Below are 18,910 nucleotides of genomic sequence, written 5' to 3' on the forward strand. Positions count from 1 at the left end.
ACTTGCCCGCACGCCACAGCGTACTTCACATTTGACAATCTCAGAACGCACATTCGAGATTTCTGTCGAGTCCCCAGTCACTATACTGCTTCTTTGCCGTTGCAGAGACCTCAATGCACATTTCAGAACTTCTTTCAGCACATAAATGCTGCCTTCCGCCGGATTTTACACAATCAGCAACACCTCTGTTATACTCCTGCGGTGCCTACAACAGCCGCAACACGACTGCTGGAATTGCCAAAAAAAAAAAAAACCCGTCGTTCACAGTGGCCCTACGACAGATGACATTGCTATTATTGAGCAAGTTGTATGCACATAGAACGCACTTGTGCACCGATGGATCAGTTTCCTTCAACAGCTCCACAGGTGCTGTTGTCATCGTGGCCTTGCTAGTCGCAATCAAGTTCAATGTGTCCCACTTGATGTATACGGCAACAGAACTTGCAGCCCTGCGTACTGCTTTTAATTACATCGTGCAAGCACAAGCTCGAAAGTTGGTAGTTTTTTGTGACTCCAAGGCAGCCCTTCAGAGTTTGCAGTCAGCCTTACGACGCAGGATTGATGACCAATTGGTGTCTGCAATAATTGAAGTTCATGAAACAACGTGCACCGCGGCAGGGCACCGCGGCATTGATCTTGCTGATGATTCCGCGCGTTCAGCCCATAAGATAACCCAAGACAGTTCCCATACCCTTATCAAGAACAGCCGCTGCGAGGGATCTTCGTTTGCTTTCTCACACCAAGACGTAAACTTTGTGAAGCACCCCGAGTGTCTCAAGCTCATCTCCTCAGACTTGGCTCTTCGTTGAAGCTGCATATGTCAACGCAAATCTCCCGCTTTGATGCAACTTTACTGCACGGCTTCTGGTTAGGAGTGGATTTTACGAAAGCCTATCTCACTCTTTCTCGGAATGCCGGACACGCTTTCCGTGATTCGTGCAGCTGTGAAGAGACAATCGAACACGTGTCGTGTTTCTGTGGTCGTTATAATGTCGAAAGCGATGTTCTTCGGAGTGAATTAGACCGGCTAGATTATAGACCATTTTCAGCGACAGACTCTTGGATCATGGCCCTACGCGTCGCCGTCTTACAAAGAAAGGGATGCGGTCATTACTACGGTTTATGAGATCGACTGGCTTCAGTGACCGAGTGTAGGCGTGGTGGGCAACCGAACGTGTTTCCGCTGCTAATGCTTCCCTCCCTCTTCTTTCTTTCTCTCGTTTCGTCTTTTAATCCCCTTCCCCCTGAGCGGTGTAGCAAATAGGACACGCGTATGGTTGACCTTTCTACCTCTCATTCTCCTCCCCCTCCTCCGAGCAACTCCCGATACGTTTTTATAGGAGCGACAGCTCAGCCACAGTTTATTCTTTTGCGTGATGCTCACATGTGCTATCTAGACCGACCCGGAGCAGCAATATACATTTATTCGCACCTATAGCCCACTATGCTATTATCACATGCCGTGTGGATTTGATAGGCGTGATTGTGCATGCATTAAGCGTTGCCTATACAAAATACTTCTTTTATAAAGTTAAGCTGCTTTAAAATCGGCACAGATCCCTGCGTGCAATGTGCGAGAGGACATAGCGCGCCTAATCTTCAGTTGCAACCACGTTGCATTCCAAAAGGCCCTCCTAATGATCGCACTAAATGGACCTCAGGTTACATACCTTGAGCGAAAACACGTACTTGGACCGCGGTCTAGTGCTGCCAGTGCGCCCCGCGATACGAAAGCGCTCTTAACGTTTCTGAGAGACACTATAGTCTCAACGAGATGCCTTATTCTTATATGCTCTTTTGTGTGTGTTATGCGCGTGTTGAGCGTCGTACGTCCTGTGTCTATTATTTAATTTATTGCATGCTGGGTGTGCCGCCATGCACACTCCTCCAGTTTTCATTAAAGAACCTCTATCTTTCTCTCTCACTACCACAAGGTCCTTCGCATCGATCTGTCGTTTCTCTTTCTGTCTTACTCACGGGAGGCTGAATTGTGCTCCTTGTCGTGAAGCGATGAGCAGTGCGTTCTCACTGACACCCCTTTTTTCGCAGGCTTTAAGTATCACTTTATTAAAATAAATTATGTTTACTATTACCTGCACAATGCAGCTGATTCTGAAGTAAAGTGGTAGAACGTCCATTATAAGGTTTCTCCGATGCCATAGTGACGCGAGCACAAGCTACCGCGCTTTAGCGTCAGAAGCGGCCCCATTATTATTTTCGGGCTCTGTTGCTTAGAAGCGCGAACTCTTGAAAGAAAAGTCCGAGCGGTAACAAATTTAGCAAAGCACGATGTCACGACTGAAGGAGTTATAAAATCCACTCACAAGGAATCAGCTGCAGACTTGGAATTGAGCTCCTCAGGCCTTGGTGAGCACAGTACACGGCACGATGACATCCGATGAAGCGACAGAGGGAATCCTTTGGTTTCGGAACAGAAACGGAGGGGAAATCTAAAGCTTTTATGGCGATAAAGCACCGGCCGATGGTGCGTGGTCATTTGGACGGGTTCCACGGAAGGCGATGCACCCCAGCCTGACTCCCCGACATGTTGCGTCGTGATGAAATCGCCTTCGCACGTCTCACGCGTCACGCGTTTACATGGTGATTGCAGCTCGTTAATTTGAATTCCTCGGTGCCTCCGGGTGATTTCTGTCTTGTTGGTTTTTTATTGAAAGCATCTACTACTCTAGGCGTCAATCTGGAAGCAGTCCAAGAATTGAGACTCGTTGATCTTTTGATATATATATATATATATATATATATATATATATATATATATATATATATATATATATATATATATATATATATATATATATATATATATATATATACGCAGGAAAGAGATGACGAAATTTTTGGAAGATTTCTTTTACTTAACGTTTTCGGCTGGTGGACCAGCCTTCGTCAGAGTACAGTAACGCATGTACAACACATACACAGCTTTAAAGGCACCGTATCACGAGCAGAGGGTGCGCTATCTACACTGACTAGACCATACACTGCGCATCATAAATCATTATCATTGCGCATTATAAATGATTATCCATGACACGCATTTTGGAGTATACAAAAAATGAAATACAGATGTGTTCTCGATACAATACATACAAACATGACTCTGAAGTAAGTGCCAGCGGTTACAATGGTTATGTGTAGTGAAAACAAAATGACTTACACATGCAGATACAAAGGCGTGATGTTTAACACATTAACACATGGCATATATATATATATATATATATATATATATATATATATATATATATATATATATATATATATATATATATATATATACAGAGAAAGCTCGTTAATTCGAACTTCAATAATTCGAATTTATGGATAATTCGAACTGTACGATTTGGTCCGGCCAAGCTCCACAAAAGTCTATGTATAAAAAAGTCCGTTAATTCGAACACGAGAAGGTTCCCTCACGGATAATTCGAACTACGCTCGCCTGGCACACGGCCAGAGAAACTAGCCTACTGCCTACACACAAGGCTGTATTGCCTCCGAAACGGAGACAATGCGCAAAATCTACGCACTCCGCTGTTCGCACTTCAATATCGATAATGAGGTGCGAGAAAAATTCCAAGCAGGGCCACATGTATTTTTTCACGCGCTAGAATCGGAGACCAAAATGTAGTCGTCAAAGCGTTTCTAATAGCTGAGAACGAAAGGCGAAAGAAACGTGCAGAAGCAGGCACTTTGAATCGCTGAATTCAGCTGTTAATAGCGCTTACTTGCGAACGTTTATTTTGTGTCCGGTTCTGTTCCATGGTAAATACGCAGAGCAGCTTTACATCCGTACGAAAAGACACTGAATGTAATTACAGACAGAGATGTAATCGGGCACTTTGCATGGTCCATTCCGTGCACAACGTCTCCAACGAAGCGAAGGGCTTTTATGGCAAATTCCCTGTTAGCCCAGTACCCGCGTAAGAATTGTGTAGAACTAGCGGACAAAATTAGCGCACACGGGTAGCGATATCAATTGGGCAAAATCAGCGGACAGATCATCGTTAACACCTATAGCGGAGGAGAGGTTTGCGTAAGCGGTATATTCACAACACAGCGAGTCGCGCATGGCATCTATTTTCCTGTCCATTTTGGACGGTAAAATATATGCAGCTTAAGCAATATTAATATTTGATTTCGCGGTGTGATTACAGACCCGCAACTTCGACACACACACACACACACACACACACACACACACACACACACACACACACACACACACACACACACACACACACATATATATATATATATATATATATATATATATATATATATATATATATATATATATATATATATATATATATATATATATATATATATATATATATATATAAGTTATTTTCTGGGATTCTGGAAACCATGAACAAATATTTTGATCCATACGGGCGTAGTGATGTGGCTTTTTCGTTTGAACACAACCTGCATTCAAATGGGTTCAGAGGCCACCTAATTCCCGCATTTCCACGTTCCCCATGTACGCATGCCGAGCCCGCTCAATAAACACTTGAAAAAGAAAGCAGGAAAAGAGTTTGTTAGAACAGCAGAGGCTCCTCAAAAACCACCTTCTATGTACAATCAGCAAGTTACAGTATTAATTTAGGACGACATCGGGCAAGGATAAGAGTAATAAAGTATTTATCAGAGTATTAACGTTCGGCTCTAGACAATACCGCAACGAAACTTATTTTCAGAAATCGCTAATGCGTCGTACTATGTTCGGCATTGAGTAGTCGTGAGTGGGAATTGTGCGGCAGGTTGGAATAAGAGGGTGCTGGACCCGACAAGTCCCACAACGCTCCACGTAGTTAAAGGGACCAGCAACAGCGAAAATGGCGATAAACACACAGCCAACGTTGACAACAGCAGAACAGCGGAGGGAATAGGCGTTTCCGTTTGAATCCTCCGCTGACCGTCGCAAACAGCTTTGTGCGACGGCGCCGCCACGACGCTTCACGCGAAGACGGCGACCTTTTCTCCATCACTTCGCTACCACAGTGCATGCCAATTTTCGTAAGGCCTCCTACATGTTAGGCAAAATATATTTGACCCCACTGCCTATCTTTTGTTCAAATCAGTGTGCTGTTTGATAGTCTTTGGAACAGTGAAAGCAAGGAACGCTGTACACGTGACCATTCTTATTTTTTTTAGCGAGAAATGCACGAGAACCTACGTTGCCTCTCAATCTGGGCGAAGAGCCTGGATTTGAGGCAGCGTGCATGGTGTGTAGGTCATAGAGTCCCCCCCCCCCCAAAAAAAAAAAAAATTACCGACGATTACGTTACTTCCTAATGCGAAATTTGAGCGCAGCAAATGCGAGCCTTTGTTTGCGTTTGGCCTCGGCCTCGGCCGCGCGAACGGTAGAGTCTTCTCTGCGACGGCGATGAGCTTCTGCTTCAGCCTCGCTTACTGCTGGTTGCTCTCGACGGCGGCGATGAGCCTCCGCTTCGGCGGTGCGAACGGCAGGGTCTTCTCGGCGGCGGGGATGAGCTTCTGCTTCAGCCTCGCTTACTACTGGTTGCTCTCGACGGCGGCGATGAGCCTCCGCTTCGGCGGTGCGAACGGCAGGGTCTTCTCGGCGGCGGGGATGAGCTTCTGCTTCAGCCTCGCTTACTGCTGGTTGCTCTCGACGGCGGCGATGAGCCTCCGCTTCGGCGGTGCGAACGGCAGGGTCTTCTCGGCGGCGGGGATGAGCTTCTGCTTCAGCCTCGCTTACTACTGGTTGCTCTCGACGGCGGCGATGAGCCTCCGCTTCGGCGGTGCGAACGGCAGGGTCTTCTCGGCGGCGGGGATGAGCTTCTGCTTCAGCCTCGCTTACTGCTGGTTGCTCTCGACGGCGGCGATGAGCCTCCGCTTCGGCGGCGCGAACGGCAGGGTCTTCTCGGCGGCGGGGATGAGCTTCTGCTTCAGCCTCGCTTACTGCTGGTTGCTCTCGACGGCGGCGATGAGCCTCCGCTTCGGCGGTGCGAACGGCAGGGTCTTCTCGGCGGCGGGGATGAGCTTCTGCTTCAGCCTCGCTTACTGCTGGTTGCTCTCGACGGCGGCGATGAGCCTCCGCTTCGGCGGTGCGAACGGCAGGGTCTTCTCGGCGGCGGGGATGAGCTTCTGCTTCAGCCTCGCTTACTGCTGGTTGCTCTCGACGGCGGCGATGAGCCTCCGCTTCGGCGGTGCGAACGGCAGGGTCTTCTCGGCGGCGGGGATGAGCTTCTGCTTCAGCCTCGCTTACTACTGGTTGCTCTCGACGGCGGCGATGAGCCTCCGCTTCGGCGGTGCGAACGGCAGGGTCTTCTCGGCGGCGGGGATGAGCTTCTGCTTCAGCCTCGCTTACTGCTGGTTGCTCTCGACGGCGGCGATGAGCCTCCGCTTCGGCGGCGCGAACGGCAGGGTCTTCTCGGCGGCGGGGATGAGCTTCTGCTTCAGCCTCGCTTACTGCTGGTTGCTCTCGACGGCGGCGATGAGCCTCCGCTTCGGCGGTGCGAACGGCAGGGTCTTCTCGGCGGCGGGGATGAGCTTCTGCTTCAGCCTCGCTTACTACTGGTTGCTCTCGACGGCGGCGATGAGCCTCCGCTTCGGCGGTGCGAACGGCAGGGTCTTCTCGGCGGCGGGGATGAGCTTCTGCTTCAGCCTCGCTTACTGCTGGTTGCTCTCGACGGCGGCGATGAGCCTCCGCTTCGGCGGCGCGAACGGCAGGGTCTTCTCGGCGGCCGCCCTTAGCCTCTGCTTCGGCGACGCGTACTCCTGGATCATCTCGACGGCGGCGACGGTAAGCTTCTGCTTCGGCGGCACGCACCTCTGGATTCTGACGGCGACGGCGCTGGGCCTCTGCTCTGGCAGCTCGTTTAGTAGCAGCAGCAGCAGCAGCAGACGGAGGACTTCCATCGGTCGGCTCGCTCATGGCTCAGAAAGAACTGGCAGATAATTTCGCAGTGGCGAACGGCAGCGGCAATTTCGGCTCGGGCGGTGCACATATACAGATCCGCCGCCACCGATCTGGCTCTCTGATTGCCACCGCACAGGGCGAACGGCAGCGGCAATTTCGGCTCGGGCGGTGCACATATACAGATCCGCCGCCACCGATCTGGCTCTCTGATTGCCACCGCACAGGGGTTGCATTGGAGGAGGAGCGAAGAAAGGAATTAAGTTCGAGCCGGCGCTTTGACAACCGGAGACTCGCAGGAAGAGGGGGGAGGGGGGCGGCGTGTACACCCAGCGGCAAACGATGGGGGCAGAAGCGCGCGCAGCAAGCGGACAACACGATAAAGGGAGGAGGGAAGAGATAGCAGCGACTGACTGATGCCGCTGACGCCGATAGTGAGTCAACCCCAGCTGCGGGGTTGGTTTCAGGGACAACGCCGCCGATGCCGACACAAACAATATGATACCCTCGCTTCCGCAGCGCTAAGAACCAGGTCTAGCCGTGGGAAGGTGGTCACGTATTCGTCGACGTGCCGGGGCCTACGTGAAATAACCGGCGCGTCGGCAACTGAAGAGCACCCTATCCGCCACACAAGAACAGGGGGGGGGGGGGGACCCTTTCCTCCTCTTTCTGCATTGCGGCGACGGTGTTCTATGCAGTCACGTTATCTTGACTCTCTAGCGGCGTCAGCGGCATCCAGCGGTATCAGTCGGTCGCTGCTAGCGCTGGGGGGATGAAAGGGGGGCGGAGCTGGTTACGAGGCCGACGACAACGCCTACGACGACGCGAAACCCAGGAACGGACGCCAAAGAGCTGCGCTCTAAAAAAAAATTACTAGAGGGTTAAATGTGGTGCTAGTGTCTATGTGGAAGATGCAAGTGTATTATGCTGGTTCAGCCAGTATGCCAGTGATGGACAGTACATGCATTTGCCTAAACCTCGTCTCTCTGGCTTCTAGCGACCTTGTGAACATTTATTTTGTGAGCGATCATTTTCAACAAAATATTCCGTTACAAATGCAACGTTTCGCGATGATTGCGCATGCGCGCAAAGACTAGTTGTCTTGTTTTCTGTGAAAAACCGTGAGCGCTTGGAAATTCAGACAAATAATGCCGAATAAATAATGTCCAAATGACGTCTGAAGCCGCGCAAAGACGAAGATTACCAAATCCATGTACTAGCCATCATTCCCATGGGTAATTTACCGATTGCAGCGCCATGATGTCCTCGAGTGGCTTTTGTAGAAAACTTTATGGCATGTACTATGAGTGTGCGATTTCCATAGCAAAAGTTTTCAGGGAACGGCATCCGAAAAAAAGGAACAGTACATCATCTTGGTTTGATAGGGGAACAAGATTCTTCCGCGCATGACCAACTTATTGTTCATATGAATTGTCGGCTGAGTGGCGAAGTAGATAGTAAATTTAACTTTTTTTCGGAAATTCCGTTCTGCAAAAATTTTGGTGGTTGTCTGCACACCAGTCACCCCAAGATTTTTTTTTTAATGTATGCTTGGGTAGCGGAAAAATTCGGAACTTTTTTCTTTGCATCTAATTTCGTCGTTCAGAATACATCGGTGCGCACGAGTACCGAGAGAATGCTCTTTAGAAACTTCTGGGTCACGCGCTTAAATTGATATTGTACACCCAGTACGATGTAATTTGTTCGCACGGCAATATTCTTTATCCGCCTTGCGCGCATTTCCTTCCATGTGCCCGTTGCTTCCCCGTCAGGAGAGCTATAGGACGGCGCGTGGCCTTCCTGATATGAAACTAGAGGGCGTGCAGTTGAGAACGAGATGGGGCCGAAATGCTAGAACGCTTTGTACTTTGCCAACCTGGAATTGAGCTCTCAAACAATAAAGTCTCTCTCTCTCTATCTATCTATCTATCTATCTATCTATCTATCTATCTATCTATCTATCTATATATATATATATATATATATATATATATATATATATATATTTAGTCATATAATGAGAAGCCAACAAACACTGACACCAAGTACAACATAGGGGAAATTGCATGTGCTTAATAAATGAAATAAAGTAATGATAAATTAATGGAAATTAAAGTGGATGAAAAAACAACTTGCCGCAGGTGGGAACAGAACCCACAACCTTCGCATGTCGCGTGCGATGCTCTACCAATTGAGCTACCGCGGCGGCGTTTCCCCATCCACTTTCTTGGGTATTTATGTGTACTAGTAGAACCCTGGGTGTGTTAGCCAGCGCCCCCACTCACAGACCTTGGCGGCGGACGTGGAACGTCTTTTTTGCCGCAGGCGTCACGAGAACGTGATCTTTTCGGGTGAAGGCAACTGGTCAATAAACCCACATATGCTACCTGAAGGCATCAATGTTGCCGGATTCGAGACCCTCGTTATGTAATAAACGAGAAGAAAGGGGGTTAACCGAGGGACCCGATATTTATTAGTCATATAATGAGAAGCCAACAAACACTGACACCAAGTACAACATAGGGGAAATTGCATGTGCTTAATAAATGAAATAAAGTAAGGATAAATTAATGGAAATTAAAGTGGATGAAAAAACAACTTGCCGCAGGTGGGAACCGAACCCACAACCTTCGCATGTCGCGTGCGATGCTCTACCAATTGAGCTACCGCGGCGGCGTTTCCCCATCCACTTTCTTGGGTATTTATGTGTACTAGTAGAACCCTGGGTGTGTTAGCCAGCGCCCCCACTCACAGACCTTGGCGGCGGACGTGGAACGTCTTTTTTTGCCGCAGGCGTCACGAGAACGTGATCTTTTCGGGTGAAGGCAACTGGTCAATAAACCCACATATGCTACCTGAAGGCATCAATGTTGCCGGATTCGAGACCCTCGTTATGTAATAAACGAGAAGAAAGGGGGTTAACCGAGGGACCCGATATTTATTAGTCATATAATGAGAAGCCAACAAACACTGACACCAAGTACAACATAGGGGAAATTGCATGTGCTTAATAAATGAAATAAAGTAATGATAAATTAATGGAAATTAAAGTGGATGAAAAAACAACTTGCCGCAGGTGGGAACAGAACCCACAACCTTCGCATGTCGCGTGCGATGCTCTACCAATTGAGCTACCGCGGCGGCGTTTCCCCATCCACTTTCTTGGGTATTTATGTGTACTAGTAGAACCCTGGGTGTGTTAGCCAGCGCCCCCACTCACAGACCTTGGCGGCGGACGTGGAACGTCTTTTTTGCCGCAGGCGTCACGAGAACGTGATCTTTTCGGGTGAAGGCAACTGGTCAATAAACCCACATATGCTACCTGAAGGCATCAATGTTGCCGGATTCGAGACCCTCGTTATGTAATAAACGAGAAGAAAGGGGGTTAACCGAGGGACCCGATATTTATTAGTCATATAATGAGAAGCCAACAAACACTGACACCAAGTACAACATAGGGGAAATTGCATGTGCTTAATAAATGAAATAAAGTAAGGATAAATTAATGGAAATTAAAGTGGATGAAAAAACAACTTGCCGCAGGTGGGAACCGAACCCACAACCTTCGCATGTCGCGTGCGATGCTCTACCAATTGAGCTACCGCGGCGGCGTTTCCCCATCCACTTTCTTGGGTATTTATGTGTACTAGTAGAACCCTGGGTGTGTTAGCCAGCGCCCCCACTCACAGACCTTGGCGGCGGACGTGGAACGTCTTTTTTTGCCGCAGGCGTCACGAGAACGTGATCTTTTCGGGTGAAGGCAACTGGTCAATAAACCCACATATGCTACCTGAAGGCATCAATGTTGCCGGATTCGAGACCCTCGTTATGTAATAAACGAGAAGAAAGGGGGTTAACCGAGGGACCCGATATTTATTAGTCATATAATGAGAAGCCAACAAACACTGACACCAAGTACAACATAGGGGAAATTGCATGTGCTTAATAAATGAAATAAAGTAATGATAAATTAATGGAAATTAAAGTGGATGAAAAAACAACTTGCCGCAGGTGGGAACCGAACCCACAACCTTCGCATGTCGCGTGCGATGCTCTACCAATTGAGCTACCGCGGCGGCGTTTCCCCATCCACTTTCTTGGGTATTTATGTGTACTAGTAGAACCCTGGGTGTGTTAGCCAGCGCCCCCACTCACAGACCTTGGCGGCGGACGTGGAACGTCTTTTTTGCCGCAGGCGTCACGAGAACGTGATCTTTTCGGGTGAAGGCAACTGGTCAATAAACCCACATATGCTACCTGAAGGCATCAATGTTGCCGGATTCGAGACCCTCGTTATGTAATAAACGAGAAGAAAGGGGGTTAACCGAGGGACCCGATATTTATTAGTCATATAATGAGAAGCCAACAAACACTGACACCAAGTACAACATAGGGGAAATTGCATGTGCTTAATAAATGAAATAAAGTAATGATAAATTAATGGAAATTAAAGTGGATGAAAAAACAACTTGCCGCAGGTGGGAACCGAACCCACAACCTTCGCATGTCGCGTGCGATGCTCTACCAATTGAGCTACCGCGGCGGCGTTTCCCCATCCACTTTCTTGGGTATTTATGTGTACTAGTAGAACCCTGGGTGTGTTAGCCAGCGCCCCCACTCACAGACGTTGGCGGCGGACGTGGAACGTCTTTTTTGCCGCAGGCGTCACGAGAACGTGATCTTTTCGGGTGAAGGCAACTGGTCAATAAACCCACACATGCTACCTGAAGGCATCAATGTTGCCGGATTCGAGACCCTCGTTATGTAATAAACGAGAAGAAAGGGGGTTAACCGAGGGTCCCGATATTTATTAGTCATATAATGAGAAGCCAACAAACACCTGACACCAAGTACAACATAGGGGAAATTGCATGTGCTTAATAAATGAAATAAAGTAATGATAAATTAATGGAAATTAAAGTGGATGAAAAAACAACTTGCCGCAGGTGGGAACCGAACCCACAACCTTCGCATGTCGCGTGCGATGCTCTACCAATTGAGCTACCGCGGCGGCGTTTCCCCATCCACTTTCTTGGGTATTTATGTGTACTAGTAGAACCCTGGGTGTGTTAGCCAGCGCCCCCACTCACAGACCTTGGCGGCGGACGTGGAACGTCTTTTTTGCCGCAGGCGTCACGAGAACGTGATCTTTTCGGGTGAAGGCAACTGGTCAATAAACCCACATATGCTACCTGAAGGCATCAATGTTGCCGGATTCGAGACCCTCGTTATGTAATAAACGAGAAGAAAGGGGGTTAACCGAGGGACCCGATATTTATTAGTCATATAATGAGAAGCCAACAAACACTGACACCAAGTACAACATAGGGGAAATTGCATGTGCTTAATAAATGAAATAAAGTAATGATAAAGTAATTAACTTCCCACCTGCGGCAAGTTGTTTTTTCATCCACTTTAATTTCCATTAATTTATCATTACTTTATTTCATTTATTAAGCACATGCAATTTCCCCTATGTTGTACTTGGTGTCAGTGTTTGTTGGCTTCTCATTATATGACTAATAAATATCGGGTCCCTCGGTTAACCCCCTTTCTTCTCGTTTATTACATAACGAGGGTCTCGAATCCGGCAACATTGATGCCTTCAGGTAGCATATGTGGGTTTATTGACCAGTTGCCTTCACCCGAAAAGATCACGTTCTCGTGACGCCTGCGGCAAAAAAGACGTTCCACGTCCGCCGCCAAGGTCTGTGAGTGGGGGCGCTGGCTAACACACCCAGGGTTCTACTAGTACACATAAATACCCAAGAAAGTAGATGGGGAAACGCCGCCGCGGTAGCTCAATTGGTAAAGCATCGCACGCGACATGCGAAGGTTGTGGGTTCGGTTCCCACCTGCGGCAAGTTGTTTTTTCATGCACTTTAATTTCCATTAATTTATGATTACTTTATTTCATTTATTAAGCACATGCAATTTCCCCTATGTTGTACTTGGTGTCAGTGTTTGTTGGCTTCTCATTATATGACTAATAAATATCGGGTCCCTCGGTTAACCCCCTTTCTTCTCGTTTATTACATAACGAGGGTCTCGAATCCGGCAACATTGATGCCTTCAGGTAGCATATGTGGGTTTATTGACCAGTTGCCTTCATCCGAAAAGATCACGTTCTCGTGACGCCTGCGGCAAAAAAGACGTTCCACGTCCGCCGCCAAGGTCTGTGAGTGGGGGCGCTGGCTAACACACCCAGGGTTCTACTAGTACACATAAATACCCAAGAAAGTGGATGGGGAAACGCCGCCGCGGTAGCTCAATTGGTAAAGCATCGCACGCGACATGCGAAGGTTGTGGGTTCGGTTCCCACCTGCGGCAAGTTGTTTTTTCATCCACTTTAATTTCCATTAATTTATCATTACTTTATTTCATTTATTAAGCACATGCAATTTCCCCTATGTTGTACTTGGTGTCAGTGTTTGTTGGCTTCTCATTATATGACTAATAAATATCGGGTCCCTCGGTTAACCCCCTTTCTTCTCGTTTATTACATAACGAGGGTCTCGAATCCGGCAACATTGATGCCTTCAGGTAGCATATGTGGGTTTATTGACCAGTTGCCTTCACCCGAAAAGATCACGTTCTCGTGACGCCTGCGGCAAAAAAGACGTTCCACGTCCGCCGCCAAGGTCTGTGAGTGGGGGCGCTGGCTAACACACCCAGGGTTCTACTAGTACACATAAATACCCAAGAAAGTGGATGGGGAAACGCCGCCGCGGTAGCTCAATTGGTAGAGCATCGCACGCGACATGCGAAGGTTGTGGGTTCGGTTCCCACCTGCGGCAAGTTGTTTTTTCATCCACTTTAATTTCCATTAATTTATGATTACTTTATTTCATTTATTAAGCACATGCAATTTCCCCTATGTTGTACTTGGCGTCAGTGTTTGTTGGCTTCTCATTATATGACTAATAAATATCGGGTCCCTCGGTTAACCCCCTTTCTTCTCGTTTATTACATAACGAGGGTCTCGAATCCGGCAACATTGATGCCTTCAGGTAGCATATGTGGGTTTATTGACCAGTTGCCTTCACCCGAAAAGATCACGTTCTCGTGACGCCTGCGGCAAAAAAGACGTTCCACGTCCGCCGCCAAGGTCTGTGAGTGGGGGCGCTGGCTAACACACCCAGGGTTCTACTAGTACACATAAATACCCAAGAAAGTGGATGGGGAAACGCCGCCGCGGTAGCTCAATTGGTAGAGCATCGCACGCGACATGCGAAGGTTGTGGGTTCTGTTCCCACCTGCGGCAAGTTGTTTTTTCATCCACTTTAATTTCCATTAATTTATCATTACTTTATTTCATTTATTAAGCACATGCAATTTCCCCTATGTTGTACTTGGTGTCAGTGTTTGTTGGCTTCTCATTATATGACTAATAAATATGGGGTCCCTCGGTTAACCCCCTTTCTTCTCGTTTATATATATATATATATATATATATATATATATATATATATATATATATATATATATATATATATATATATTCGATTTGGGAACGCGTCAAAGAATCCTATGTCCATGTAGGCAAAATTATTCCGGAGTCCGCCACACGGCGTGCCCCATAAGAAGATCGTCGTTTTGGCGCGTAAAACTCCAAAACGAAAAAAAAAGAGCTAAGCAAACTTGGAAAACGAAAATACGCACGAGAATGCCGACGAATACTGTCTCGCGTGATAAAATTAAACCCTGCTCAGAGTGCAATTGTTCACAGCTTCGTGCGCGCGTCACGGCAGCTGCTGTTCACCACGGGAACCTGGCATCCCAGGTTCCCTTGGCATGCACTCCTATCTTTCCATGCACTAGGGTGCACTAGAATAAGGTTGAGTGGGATGAGCGGCCAGGGCGGATGCTGCGCAGTTAGGCGCCAGACGACGAAAAATACTCTGACGGGGCTGCGATCCAAGTGGATTGGGCCGCGTCAAGGTCGCCCCGTTGGAAACTGCTGGCGCACTGCTCGGCCGGGCCGTTCGTACTACTGCACGCGCTGGTATTTGCATTCGGACCGCTCCAATGGTGTTCCTAACGTAAAGGCGTTTATTAGTCACCGGCGTTCGGGACCGACCGTTAGAGCACGGCACGGACCCCCAGCACGAGCGGGCATTCACGAGCAAAAGCGCTAAGAGGACGACCCGCTATATCGTTCCAATTCTTGTACTAACTACATGTGACGTGTATGTATGTGTTAAAAATAAATGCCGTTCTTCTTTTTCAGTTTTTCTTTATGCCGCGCGGTCGCGTGCATTGAGGCCCCAGTGTCGACTTTAATTATGCAATGTTATTGCATTTCCCTTGGAGAACAAATATTTTTCTAGTTATTCAAGCAGCATGTGTCTCTCGCGCGTATTTTTGCGCCTATAGTTTTACATCAGTAGGTCTTGCGAAACGCAGATGGAAAAAAATACGTAACCTTGCTGGCTGCCACATTAAACAAATAAAATATATTTGTCCCATCCGGTTCCCTGTTCTCAGAGTTACGGGAAGTATTCTTACAGAAAAAAAAAAACGGCAGCGCAACATTACGTTTGTGGTTGCGTCTTCCTACCGTAAGCGAATGCGGAATAGTTCTATTAGTACTTTTAATGCGGTCGGATCTCGGGCTTGAAAAACAGTGTCATTTGGCCATCCTAAATATTAATCATTGACCCGTAAGCCGTGTTCAATTTCTTCCCAATCCGCACTAACAAAATACGAAATACCGGCGCTGTAGCTAAATAATGGCTATAATGTCTATGACGTCGCATTGCTAAACTCGAACTCGCGGGTTCAATCCAGGCCGCGGAATTCGATGGGGATGAAATGGAAAAAAACATTTATATTTAGGTTCGCCCCAGGTGGTTAAAATTAAACCGGGTACCTCATAATCATATCGTTGTTGTGCCACCTAAAACCTCAGAAATTGTTTACTAAAAAACAAAAACAAAAAAACAAAGAGGTAGCTGTGCCCGTTTTTTTTCCTATGAGTGTTAGCGAAGTGAAATTATTCTCGAGACTGGTTTCCCAGAAAAACAGATTATGCTTATCTTATATTTCATACCTGCATATAATGCCGTTCCCAACTATACGTCCGCTCAACTGAGTAGCTTGTAAATTATAAACGGCTGCTTTCAGTTATCCGGTGCGATATCATAGCAACAGTATAATGAGAGATAGAGGCATATAAGGAAGGCATGGATGTTAACCACTCAAGAGTCCGATTGGCTACCCTGCGCTGGTGGAAGGGAGAGGAGGAAGAGCGAGAAGGGGAGAAAGAGGGGGTATAAAGACGTGCAGAGTCAAAAGCTTTCGCAGAAGCGAGATGTTCTCAGAAAGAACAAACGTGCCTTCACTGCCTTCTCAGCCGATTATTGGTTGGTGGGGATGGTGTTATAGTATTGTCTGTTCACTCCGAGGACGATGAAGTTTCTTGAGTGCAGTAATGAAGCAGTTTAAGGAACGGCATGTCTCGCATTCACGTAGAGATATATGCAGATTTGCTGTGTTCGTTAAAGGAGTTTACAAACGTGATAAGACTGCCCCTACCACCCCCCCCCCCCCCCACCATAAAAATTATTCTCCTTGCCTGAATTGGGTTAGCAGATTTACAGGCTTAGGCCCCAAAACTGGACGTTTATATTGAGCGACTGCTAGGAACTTGTTAAGCAGAAGTTTTCAAACCCCGTGCGTTAATTAGCTCAGGAACTGCAGCCCCTTGGCGCAAACATCCTCGACTCTGCAGCATCAGAATAATTCGGAACAGTCCTCACTTGCATCGGTCACTCGCCCTCGAAACTTCAAACTGCTGTTATGCGTTACATTAGAACAGAAACGATTATTCGATCATTTCAATAGTGAGTCTTCGAATCGAATACGATTTGAGTAGCAAATGCCATTCGATAAGACGATAAGATGTTTCTACTTCATCTCCATTGCTGGTACGTTAAAGGAGATTGCCAGACGAGCCATGGAGATTACATTGATCTTTACTTCCCAGCCTCTCCGATTCAGTTAGAGTGCATAGGTAATGTACTTTCTCTAACGCTGTTGTTCATATCACCGTCCACTTATTTCCATGATTCCTTCTCTTGGAAAGTCCATTTGTCCACCTGGGGCGGGTTCCATCTAGAGTGTATACTATAATAATAATAATAATAATAATAATAATAATAATAATAATAATAATAATAATAATAATAATAATAATAATAATAATAATAATAATAATAATAATAATAATAATAATAATAATAATAATAATAATAATAATCAGCCTGGTTACGCCCACTGCAGGGCAAAGGCCTCTCCCATACTTCTCCAACAACCCCGGTCATGTACTAATTGTGGCCATGTCGTCCCTGCAAACTTCTTAATCTCTTCCGCCCACCTAACTTTCTGCCGCCCCCTGCTACGCTTCCCTTCCCTTGGAATCCAGTCCGTAACCTTTAATGACCATCGGTTATCTTCCCTCCTCATTACATGTCCTGCCCATGCCCATTTCTTTTTCTTCATTTGAACTAAGATGTCATTAACTCGCCTTTGTTCCCTCACCTAATCTGCTCTTTTCTTATTCCTTAACGTTGCACCCATCATTCTTCTTTCCATAGCTCGTTGCATCGTCCTCAATTTAAGTAGAACCCTTTTCGTAAGCATCCAGGTTTCTGCCCCATAGGTGAGTACTGGTAAGACACAGCTATTATACTACTACTACTATTAGCGTACTACTAAAATAGTAGTACACTTTAGTTCCATCCGTGATTAGGCCTCCAGCCACAGGCCGTGACTCGAAGCTGCCGTGCGCGCTTCCAGAGGGGACCTCTATTCTGGAGAATCCACCTTTTTTTTTTTCAGGGCGCGACGGCGCATGTGCCCTGCCCCAGCGGATTAGTCGCGAAACGCTTTGGAAGGGTCGAGTGCGCGGCCCGATTGCGGTGGAAAGTCCCTACAAAAAAAAAAAAACGAAAAGAAGCGCTCGGACGCGCGCTGCTGCAGACACTCGTGCGTGTACCGCATTGAAACTCTACTGCATGGTAGCTCGACGTCGGTGCGGTGCCGAAAACGTGCGCAGCGTGGAGTCTGCAACTCTACTTTAATACAGAAGGCGGCTTCATCCGGATCACTGACTGCACCGAGCGACGTAGTTGCCACCTTTCATTGATGGCTGGCAAATTTAACGAAAGATCTCTGCGTAACACTTGGGCGACACTTAAAAACATCACGTTGCTGACGAAGTTTTGAAGCGTCCGCTCTGATTTGCGGCGGTGGCAGCGCGTGCCTGATCTCACGAACTCGTTCAAGGCGCGGTAACACTGCGTCGTTACGAGACCGACAAGACGCTCACGCCAACGAGTGGCCGACTATTCAACACAGTGTGTCACTGAAACCATTTTATCATACCAGGCCGACAACAACGCAACCGATGAGCGCGAGTTGTCGTACTGCGACGGGCTTTCTTGTCGACGGCACAGATAAAATCAGTGTGCTGACCATCGTTCGACCGAATCCCGTGCGATTCGAACTGACAGTCGAACTGACAACGCCATATCCACGCCTTCGTTTCTATATATAATTCATCGTGCTCACAATGAGTCAAAACATGCTTACGAAGTTGAAATGCACAAGCTTCAGCCTCCTCAAGCCGTGCGCATGAAGTTTGAGCCAATGTGGAACCTCTTCAGCGAAGGTTTAGCCTGGCGCCGTCGAGTTCGTGCACCCGCTACCGGCGGACCTGAACTGAAAAGTAGGAAGTTAGGACGAAGGAAACTGCTTTTATAGTTCAGTTATGACCTTAGCGATTTGAAATCAACTACCCTTTGCACGGCGCGTGCGCAATAAGCAGCAAGTGGGGACACAGCACTGTGCCAACATCAGTACGTCACCGTTCCCGCATAGGCTGCAAGTTGCATTCGCTGCGGGTGCGTCTGTGTGTGTTGTTCTGCTGACACATTTCTCAGCTCCAGAGATGCACAGTTTACCTCTGCGTCAAACGGGAAACAGGAGACGGTGCGTTCGGCG

The 18,910-nt window shown here is 47.4% G+C and overlaps 1 protein-coding gene across 2 annotated transcripts in view; it reads right to left on the minus strand.

Moving 5' to 3' along the window:
* The window catches only part of LOC139060119 (monocarboxylate transporter 13-like), a 111,119-nt gene extending 92,491 nt beyond the window's left edge, over positions 1-18,628 (minus strand). Inside the window, exon 1 of one of the 2 annotated variants that reach the window (XM_070538992.1) lies at positions 18,500-18,628. The gene's annotated coding sequence lies outside the window, so the exon portion shown is untranslated. The remainder of the gene's footprint in view (positions 1-18,499) is intronic. The other variant, XM_070538985.1, reaches the window with a different exon arrangement.
* Positions 18,629-18,910: the final 282 nt, after the last annotated feature.

Source organism: Dermacentor albipictus, chromosome 1 (assembly GCF_038994185.2).
Source record: "Dermacentor albipictus isolate Rhodes 1998 colony chromosome 1, USDA_Dalb.pri_finalv2, whole genome shotgun sequence".
Classification (NCBI taxonomy): Eukaryota; Metazoa; Arthropoda; class Arachnida; order Ixodida; family Ixodidae; genus Dermacentor; species Dermacentor albipictus.